We start from the raw sequence: 10,149 nt of genomic DNA, 5'->3' as shown, positions 1-10,149 counted from the left end.
ATTTGTTATCGAATCGACTTAAAGCCAGATCGTCACATTGGCCGCTCTTCTCTCTGAAACGGTTGTACTTATCGTCTGCAAAGCTATGACGCGTACTGCGATATTCGGAGACACTAAAAACACCATAGTAGAACACAGATGAAGCTTTTAAGATGATGTAATAGCCAGTAAGAAGTAGTACAATTCAATTTTTATGTATCCGTTATTGACTTTTTAGCTGGCTATGGTGCCTTGGAGATGAGCCAGGACCTTAAGATTCTGCATGAAAGGAGGACTAGCAGCCGAGTTGCACGGGAGAATGTGAAAAGTGTTCATATGTAGTAAAAACCTGAGAAATCCGTCCGTTTTCGTCATTTGTTATCGAATCGACTTAAAGCCAGATCGTCACATTGGCCACTCTTCTCTCTGAAACGGTTGTACTTATCGTCTGCAAAGTTATGTCGCGTGCTGCGGTATGCGGAGACACGAAAATCATCATAGTAGAACACAGATAAAGCTTCTAAGTTGATGTAATAGCCAGTACGAAGTAGTACAATTCAAGTTTTAGGTATCGATTATTGACTTTTTAGCTGGCTTTGGTGCCTTGGACGTGAGCTAGGACCTTAAGATTCAGCATCAAAGTAGGACTAGCAGCCGAGTTGCACGGGAGAATGTGAAAAGTGTTCAAATGTAGTAAAAACCTGAGAAATCCGTCCGTTTTCGTCATTTGTTATCGAATCGACTTAAAGCCAAATCGGCACATTGGCCCCTCTGCTCTCTGAAACGTTTGTACTTATCGTCTGCAAAGCAATGTCGCGTACTGCGGTATTCGGAGACACTAAACGCACCATAGTAGAACACAGATGAAGCTTCTAAGATGATATAATAGCCAGTAAGAAATAGTACAATTCAAGTTTTAGGTATAGTTATTGACTTTTTAGCTGGCTTTGGTGCCTTGGACATGAGCTATGACCTTAAGATTCTGCATGAAAGGAGGACTAGCACTCGAGTTGCACGGGAGAATGTGAAAAGTGTTCATATGTAGTAAAAACCTCAGAAATCCGTCCGTTTTCGTCATTTGTTATCGAATCGACTTAAAGCCAGATCGTCACATTTGCCGTTCTTCTCTCTGAATCCGTTGTACTTATCGTCTGCAAAGCTATGTCGCGTGCTGCGGTATGCGGAGACACTAAAAGCACCATAGTAGAACACAGATGAAACTTCTAAGTTGATGTAATAGCCAGTAAGAAGTAGTACAATTCAAGTTTTAGATATTGATTATTGACTTTTAGCTGGCTTTGGTGCCTTGGACATGATCTAGGACCTTAAGATTCTGCATGAAAGATGGACTAGCAGCCGAGTTGCACGGGAGAATGTGAAAAGTGTTCATATGTAGTAAAAACCAACCTGAGAAATCCGTCCGTTTTCGTCATTTGTTATCGAACCGACTTAAAGCCAAATCATCACATTAGCAGCTCTGCTCTCTGATGGTGTTACTTATCGTCTGCAATGCTATGTCGCGTGCTGCGCTGTGCGGAGACACTAAAAGCACCATAGTAGAACACAGATGAAGCTTCTAAGTTGATGTAATAGCCAGTAAGAAGTAGTACAATTCATATTCTAGGTATCGATTATTGACTTTTTAGCTGGCTTTGGTGCCTTGGGCATGAGCAAGGACCTTGAGATTCTGCATGAAAGGAGGACTAGCAGCCGAGTTGCACGGGACAATGTGAAAAGAGTTCATATGTAGTAAAAACCTGAGAAATCCGTCCGTTTTCGTCATTTGTTATCGAATCGACTTAAAGCCAGATCATCACATTGGCCGCTCTTATCTCTGAAACGGTTGTACTTATCGTCTGCAAAGCTATGTCGCGTACTGCGGTATTCGGAGACACTAAAAACACCATAGTAGAACACAGATGAAGCTTCTAAGATGATATAATAGCCAGTAAGAAGCAGTACAATTCAAGTTTTAGGTATCGGTTATTGAATTTTTAGCTGGCTTTGGTGCCTTGAACATGAGCTACCACCTTAAGATTCTGTATGAAAGGAGGACTAGCAGCCCAGTTGCACGGGAGAATGTGAAAACTGTTCATATGTAGTAAAAACCAACCTGAGAAATCCGTCCGTTTTCGTCATTTTTTATCGAATCGACTTAAAGCCAGATCGTCACATTGGCCGCTCTTCTCTCTGAAACGGTTGTACTTATCGTCTGCAAAGCTATGACGCGTACTGCGATATTCGGAGACACTAAAAGCACCATAGTAGAACACAGATGAAGCTTCTAAGATGATGTAATAGCCTGTAAGAAATAGTACAATTCAAGTTTTAGATATCGTTATTAACTTTTTAGCTGGCTTTGGTGCCTTGGACATGGGCTATGACCTTAAGATTCTGCATGAAAGGAGGACTAGCAGCCGAGTTGCACGGGAGAATGTGAAAAGTGTTCATATGTAGTAAAAACCTGAGAAATCCGTCCGTTTGCGTCATTTGTTATCGAATCGACTTAAAGCCAGATCGTCACATTTGCCGCTCTTCTCTCTGAAACGGTTGTACTTATCGTCTGCAAAGCTATGTCGCGTGCTGCGATATGCGGAGACACTAAAAGCACCATAGTAGAACACAGATGAAGCTTCTAAGTTAATGTAATAGCCAGTAAGAAGTAGTACAATTCAAGTTTTAGATATTGATTATTGACTTTTTAGCTGGCTTTGGTGCCTTGGACATGATGTAGGACCTTAAGATTCTGCATGAAAGAAGGACTAGCAGCCGAGTTGCCCGGGAGAATGTGAAAAGTGTTCATATGTAGTAAAAACCTGAGAAATCCGTCCGTTTTCGTCATTTGTTATCGAATCGTCTTAAAGCCAGATCGTCACATTGACCGCTCTTCTCTCTGAAACGGTTGTACCTATCGTCTGCAAAGCTTTGTCGCGTGCTGCGTTATGCGGAGACACTAAAAGCACCATAGTAGAACACAGATGAAGCTTCTAAGATGATGTAATAGCCAGTAAGAAATAGTACAATTCAAGTTTTAGATATCGTTATTAACTTTTTAGCTGGCTTTGGTGCCTTGGACATGGGCTGTGACCTTAAGATTCTGCATGAAAGGAGGACTAGCAGCCGAGTTGCACGGGAGAATGTGAAAAGTGTTCAAATGTAGTAAAAACCTGAGAAATCCGTCCGTTTGCGTCATTTGTTATCGAATCGACTTAAAGCCAGATCGTCACATTTGCCGCTCTTCTCTCTGAAACCGTTGTACTTATCGTCTGCAAAGCTATGTCGCGTGCTGCGATATGCGGAGACACTAAAAGCGCAATAGTAGAACACAGATGAAGCTTCTAAGTTAATGTAATAGCCAGTAAGAAGTAGTACAATTCAAGTTTTAGATATTGATTATTGACTTTTTAGCTGGCTTTGGTGCCTTGGACATGATGTAGGACCTTAAGATTCTGCATGAAAGAAGGACTAGCAGCCGAGTTGCCCGGGAGAATGTGAAAAGTGTTCATATGTAGTAAAAAGCTGAGAAATCCGTCCGTTTTCGTCATTTGTTATCGAATCGACTTTTAGCCAGATCGTCACATTGGCCGCTCTTCTCTCTGAAACGGTTGTACGTATCTTCTGCAAAGCTATGTCGCGTGCTGCGGTATGTGGAGACACTAAAAGCACCATAGTAGAACAGAGATGAAGCTTCTAAGTTGATGTAATACCCAGTAAGAAGTAGTAGAATTCAAGTTTTAGGTATTCATTATTGTCTTTTTAGCTGGCTTTGGTGCCTTGGACATGAGCTAGGACCTTAAGATTCTGCATGAAAGGAGGACTAGCAGCCGAGTTGCACGGGAGAATGTGAAAAGTGTTCATATGTAGTAAAAACCTGAGAAATCCGTCCGTTTTCGTCATTTGTTATCGAATCGACTTAAAGGCAGATCGTCACATTGGCCGCTCTTCTCTCTGAAACGGTTGTACTTATCGTCTGCAAAGCTATGACGCGTACTGCGATATTCGGAGACACTAAAAACACCATAGTAGAACACAGATGAAGCTTTTAAGATGATGTAATAGCCAGTAAGAAGTAGTACAATTCAATTTTTAGGTATCGGTTATTGACTTTTTTGCTGGCTTTGGTGCCTTGGAGATGAGCCAGGACCTTAAGATTCTGCATGAAAGGAGGACTAGCAGCCGAGTTGCACGGGAGAATGTGAAAAGTGTTCATATGTAGTAAAAACCTGAGAAATCCGTCCGTTTTCGTCATTTGTTATCGAATCGACTTAAAGCCAGATCGTCACATTGGCCACTCTTCTCTCTGAAACGGTTGTACTTATTGTCTGCAAAGTTATGTCGCGTGCTGCGGTATGCGGAGACACGAAAATCATCATAGTAGAACACAGATCAAGCTTCTAAGTTGATGTAATAGCCAGTAAGAAGTAGTACAATTCAAGTTTTAGGTATCGATTATTGACTACTTGGCTGGCTTTGGTGCCTTGGACGTGAGCTAGGACCTTAAGATTCAGCCTCAAAGTAGGACTAGCAGCCGAGTTGCACGGGAGAATGTGAAAAGTGTTCAAATGTAGTAAAAACCTGAGAAATCCGTCCGTTTTCGTCATTTGTTATCGAATCGACTTAAAGCCAAATCGGCACATTGGCCGCTCTGCTCTCTGAAACGTTTGTACATATCGTCTGCAAAGCAATGTCGCGTACTGCGGTATTCGGAGACACTAAACGCACCATAGTAGAACACAGATGAAGCTTCTAAGATGATATAATAGCCAGTAAGAAATAGTACAATTCAAGTTTTAGGAATAGTTATTGACTTTTTAGCTGGCTTTGGTGCCTTGGACATGAGCTATGACCTTAAGATTCTGCATGAAAGGAGGACTAGCACTCGAGTTGCACGGGAGAATGTGAAAAGTGTTCATATGTAGTAAAAACCTCAGAAATCCGTCCGTTTTCGTCATTTGTTATCGAATCGACTTAAAGCCAGATCGTCACATTTGCCGTTCTTCTGTCTGAATCCGTTGTATTTATCGTCTGCAAAGCTATGTCGCGTACTGCGGTATTCGGACACACTAAAAGCACCATAGTAGAACACAGATGAAGCATCTAAGTTGATGTAATAGCCAGTAAGAAGTAATCCAATTCAAGTTTTAGGTATTGAATATTGACCTTTTAGCTGGCTTTGGTGCCTTGGACATAAGCTAGGACCTTAAGATTCTGCATTAAAGGAGGACTAGCAGCCGAGTTGCACGGGTGAATGTGAAAAGTGTTCATATGTAGTAAAAACCTGAGAAATCCGTCCGTTTTCGTCATTTGTTATCGAATCGACTTAAAGCCAGATCGTCACATTCGCCGCTCTTCTCTCTGAAACGGTTGTACTTATCGTCTGCAAAGCTATGTCGCGTGTTGCCGTAGGCGGAAACAGGGTAAGCACCATAGTAGAATACAGATGAAGCTTCTAAGTTGATGTAATAGCCAGTAAGAAGTAGTACAATTCAAGTTTTAGGTATCGATTTTTGACTTTTTAGCTGGCTTTGGTGCCTTGGACATGAGCAAGGACCTTGAGATTCTGCATGAAAGGAGGACTAGCAGCCGAGTTGCACGGGACAATGTGAAAAGAGTTCATATGTAGTAAAAACCTGAGAAATCCGTCCGTTTTCGTCATTTGTTATCGAATTGACTTAAAGCCAGATCATCACATTGGCCGCTCTTATCTCTGAAACGGTTGTACTTATCGTCTGCAAAGCTATTTCGTGTACTGCGGTATTCGGAGACACTAAAAACACCATAGTAGAACACAGATGAAGCTTCTAAGATGATATAATAGCCAGTAAGAAGCAGTACAATTCAAGTTTTAGGTATCGGTTATTGAATATTTAGCTGGCTTTGGTGCCTTGAACATGAGCTAGCACCTTAAGATTCTGTATGAAAGGAGGACTAGCAGCCCAGTTGCACGGGAGAATGTGAAAACTGTTTATATGTAGTAAAAACCAACCTGAGAAATCCGTCCGTTTTCGTCATTTGTTATCGAATCGACTTAAAGCCAGATCGTCACATTGGCCGCTCTTCTCTCTGAAACGGTTGTACTTATCGTCTGCAAAGCTATGTCGCGTGCTGGGGTATGCTGAGACACTAAAAGCACCATAGTACAACACAGATCAAGCTTCTAAGTTGATGTAATAGCCAGTAAGAAGTAGTACAATTCTAGTTTTAGGTATCGGTTATTGACTTTTTAGCTGGCTTTGGTGCCTTGGACATGAGCTAGGACATTAAGATTCTACATGAAAGGAGGACTAGCTGCCGAGTTGCACGGGAGAATGTGAAAAGTGTTCATATGTAGTAAAAACCCAAGAAATCCGTCCGTTTTCGTCATTTGTTATCGAATCGTCTTAAAGCCAGATCGTCACATTGACCGCTCTTCTCTCTGAAACGGTTGTACTTATCGTCTGCAAAGCTATGTCGCGTGCTGCGTTATGCGGAGAGACTAAAAGCACCATAGTAGAACACAGATGAAGCTTCTAAGATGATGTAATAGCCAGTAAGAAATAGTACAATTCAAGTTTTAGATATCGTTATTAACTTTTTAGGTGGCTTTGGTGCCTTGGACATGGGCTATGACCTTAAGATTCTGCATGAAAGGAGGACTAGCAGCCGAGTTGCACGGGAGAATGTGAAAAGTGTTCATATGTAGTAAAAACCTGAGAAATCCGTCCGTTTTCGTCATTTGTTATCGAATCGACTTAAAGCCAGATCGTCACATTTGCCGCTCTTCTCTCTGAAACCGTTGTACTTATCGTCTGCAAAGCTATGTTGCGTGCTGCGATATGCGGAGACACTAAAAGCACCATAGTAGAACACAGATGAAGCTTCTAAGTTAATGTAATAGCCAGTAAGAAGTAGTACAATTCAAGTTTTAGATATTGATTATTGACTTTTTAGCTGGCTTTGGTGCCTTAGACATGATCTAGGACCTTAAGATTCTGCATGAAAGAAGGACTAGCAGCCGAGTTGCCCGGGAGAATGTGAAAAGTGTTCATATGTAGTAAAAACCTGAGAAATCCGTCCGTTTTCGTCATTTGTTATCGAATCGACTTTTAGCCAGATCGTCACATTGGCCGCTCTTCTCTCTGAAACGGTTGTACTTATCTTCTGCAAAGCTATGTCGCGTGCTGTGGTATGTGGAGACACTAAAAGCACCATAGTAGAACAGAGATGAAGCTTCTAAGTTGATGTAATAGCCAGTAAGAAGTAGTAGAATTCAAATTTTAGGTATCAGTTATTGACTTTTTAGCTGGCGTTGGTGCCTTGGAGATGAGCCAGGACCTTAAGATTCTGCATGAAAGGAGGACTAGCAGCCGAGTTGCACGGGAGAATGTGAAAAGTGTTCATATGTAGTAAAAACCTGAGAAATCCGTCCGTTTTCGTCATTTGTTATCGAATCGACTTAAAGCCAGATCTTCACATTGGCCACTCTTCTCTCTGAAACGGTTGTACTTATTGTCTGCAAAGTTATGTCGCGTGCTGCGGTATGCGGAGACACGAAAATCATCATAGTAGAACACAGATAAAGCTTCTAAGTTGATGTAATAGCCAGTAAGAAGTAGTACAATTCAAGTTTTAGGTATCGATTATTGACTTTTTAGCTGGCTTTGGTGCCTTGGACGTGAGCTAGGACCTTAAGATTCAGCATCAAAGTAGGACTAGCAGCCGAGTTGCGCGGGAGAATGTGAAAAGTGTTCAAATGTAGTAAAAACCTGAGAAATCCGTCCGTTTTCGTCATTTGTTACCGAATCGACTTAAAGCCAAATCGGCACATTGGCCGCTTTGCTCTCTGAAACGTTTGTACTTATCGTCTGCAAAGCAATGTCGCGTACTGCGGTATTTGGAGACACTAAACGCACCATAGTAGAACACAGATGAAGCTTCTAAGATGATATAATAGCCAATAAGAAATAGTACAATTCAAGTTTTAGGTATAGTTATTGACTTTTTAGCTGGCTTTGGTGCCTTGGACATGAGCTAAGACCTTAAGATTCTGCATGAAAGGAGGACTAGCACTCGAGTTGCACGGGAGAATGTGAAAAGTGTTCATATGTAGTAAAAACCTCAGAAATCCGTCCGTTTTCGTCATTTGTTATCGAATCGACTTAAAGCCAGATCGTCACATTTGCCGTTCTTCTCTCTGAATCCGTTGTACTTATCGTCTGCAAAGCTATGTCGCGTGCTGCGGTATGCGGAGACACTAAAAGCACCATAGTAGAACACAGATGAAACTTCTAAGTTGATGTAATAGCCAGTAAGAAGTAGTACAATTCAAGTTTTAGATATTGATTATTGACTTTTTAGCTGGCTTTGGTGCCTTGGACATGATCTAGGACCTTAAGATTCTGCATGAAAGAAGGACTAGCAGCCGAGTTGCACGGGAGAATGTGAAAAGTGTTCATATGTAGTAAAAACCTCAGAAATCCGTCCGTTTTCGTCACTTGTTATCGAACCGACTTAAAGCCAAATCATCACATTGGCAGCTCTGCTCTCTGAAACGGTTGTACTTATCGTCTGCAAAGCTATGTCGCGTACTGCGGTATTCGGAGACACTAAAAGCACCATAGTAGAACACAGATGAAGATTCTAAGTTGATGTAATAGCCAGTAAGAAGTAGTACAATTCAAGTTCTAGGTATCGATTATTGACTTTTTAGCTGGCTTTGGTGCCTTGGACATGAGCAAGGACCTTGAGATTCTGCATGAAAGGAGGACTAACAGCCGAGTTGCACGGGACAATGTGAAAAGAGTTCATATGTAGTAAAAACCTGAGAAATCCGTCCGTTTTCGTCATTTGTTATCGAATCGACTTAAAGCCAGATCATCACATTGGCCGCTCTTATCTCTGAAACGGTTGTACTTATCGTCTGCAAAGCTATGACGCGTACTGCGATATTCGGAGACACTAAAAACACCATAGTAGAACACAGATGAAGCTTTTAAGATGATGTAATAGCCAGTAAGAAGTAGTACAATTCAAATTTTAGGTATCGGTTATTGACTTTTTAGCTGGCTTTGGTGCCTTGGAGATGAGCCAGGACCTTAAGATTCTGCATGAAAGGAGGACTAGCAGCCGAGTTGCACGGGAGAATGTGAAAAGTGTTCATATGTAGTAAAAACCTGAGAAATCCGTCCGTTTTCGTCATTTGTTATCGAATCGACTTAAAGCCAGATCGTCACATTGGCCACTCTTCTCTCTGAAACGGTTGTACTTATTGTCCTCAAAGTTATGTCGCGTGCTGCGGTATGCGGAGACACGAAAATCATCATAGTAGAACACAGATAAAGCTTCTAAGTTGATGTAATAGCCAGTAAGAAGTAGTACAATTCAAGTTTTAGGTATCGATTATTGACTTTTTAGCTGGCTTTGGTGCCTTGGACGTGAGCTAGGAACTTAAGATTCAGCATCAAAGTAGGACTAGCAGCCGAGTTGCGCGGGAGAATGTGAAAAGTGTTCAAATGTAGTAAAAACCTGAGAAATCCGTCCGTTTTCGTCATTTGTTATCGAATCGACTTAAAGCCAAATCGGCACATTGGCCGCTCTGCTCTCTGAAACGTTTGTACTTATCGTCTGCAAAGCAATGTCGCGTACTGCGGTATTTGGAGACACTAAACGCACCATAGTAGAACACAGATGAAGCTTCTAAGATGATATAATAGCCAATAAGAAATAGTACAATTCAAGTTTTAGGTATAGTTATTGACTTTTTAGCTGGCCTTGGTGCCTTGGACATGAGCTAAGACCTTAAGATTCTGCATGAAAGGAGGACTAGCACTCGAGTTGCACGGGAGAATGTGAAAAGTGTTCATATGTAGTAAAAACCTCAGAAATCCGTCCGTATTCGTCATTTGTTATCGAATCGACTTAAAGCCAGATCGTCACATTTGCCGTTCTTCTCTCTGAATCCGTTGTACTTATCGTCTGCAAAGCTATGTCGCGTGCTGCGGTATGCGGAGACACTAAAAGCACCATAGTAGAACACAGATGAAACTTCTAAGTTGATGTAATAGCCAGTAAGAAGTAGTACAATTCAAGTTTTAGATATTGATTATTGACTTTTTAGCTGGCTTTGGTGCCTTGGACATGATCTAGGACCTTAAGATTCTGCATGAAAGAAGGACTAGCAGCCGAGTTGCA

This window comes from Schistocerca gregaria, unplaced genomic scaffold (genome assembly GCF_023897955.1).
Source record: "Schistocerca gregaria isolate iqSchGreg1 unplaced genomic scaffold, iqSchGreg1.2 ptg000387l, whole genome shotgun sequence".
NCBI lineage: Eukaryota > Metazoa > Arthropoda > Insecta > Orthoptera > Acrididae > Schistocerca > Schistocerca gregaria.
The sequence above is the reverse complement of the archived record's forward strand: the minus strand, read 5'-3'. Positions refer to the sequence as shown.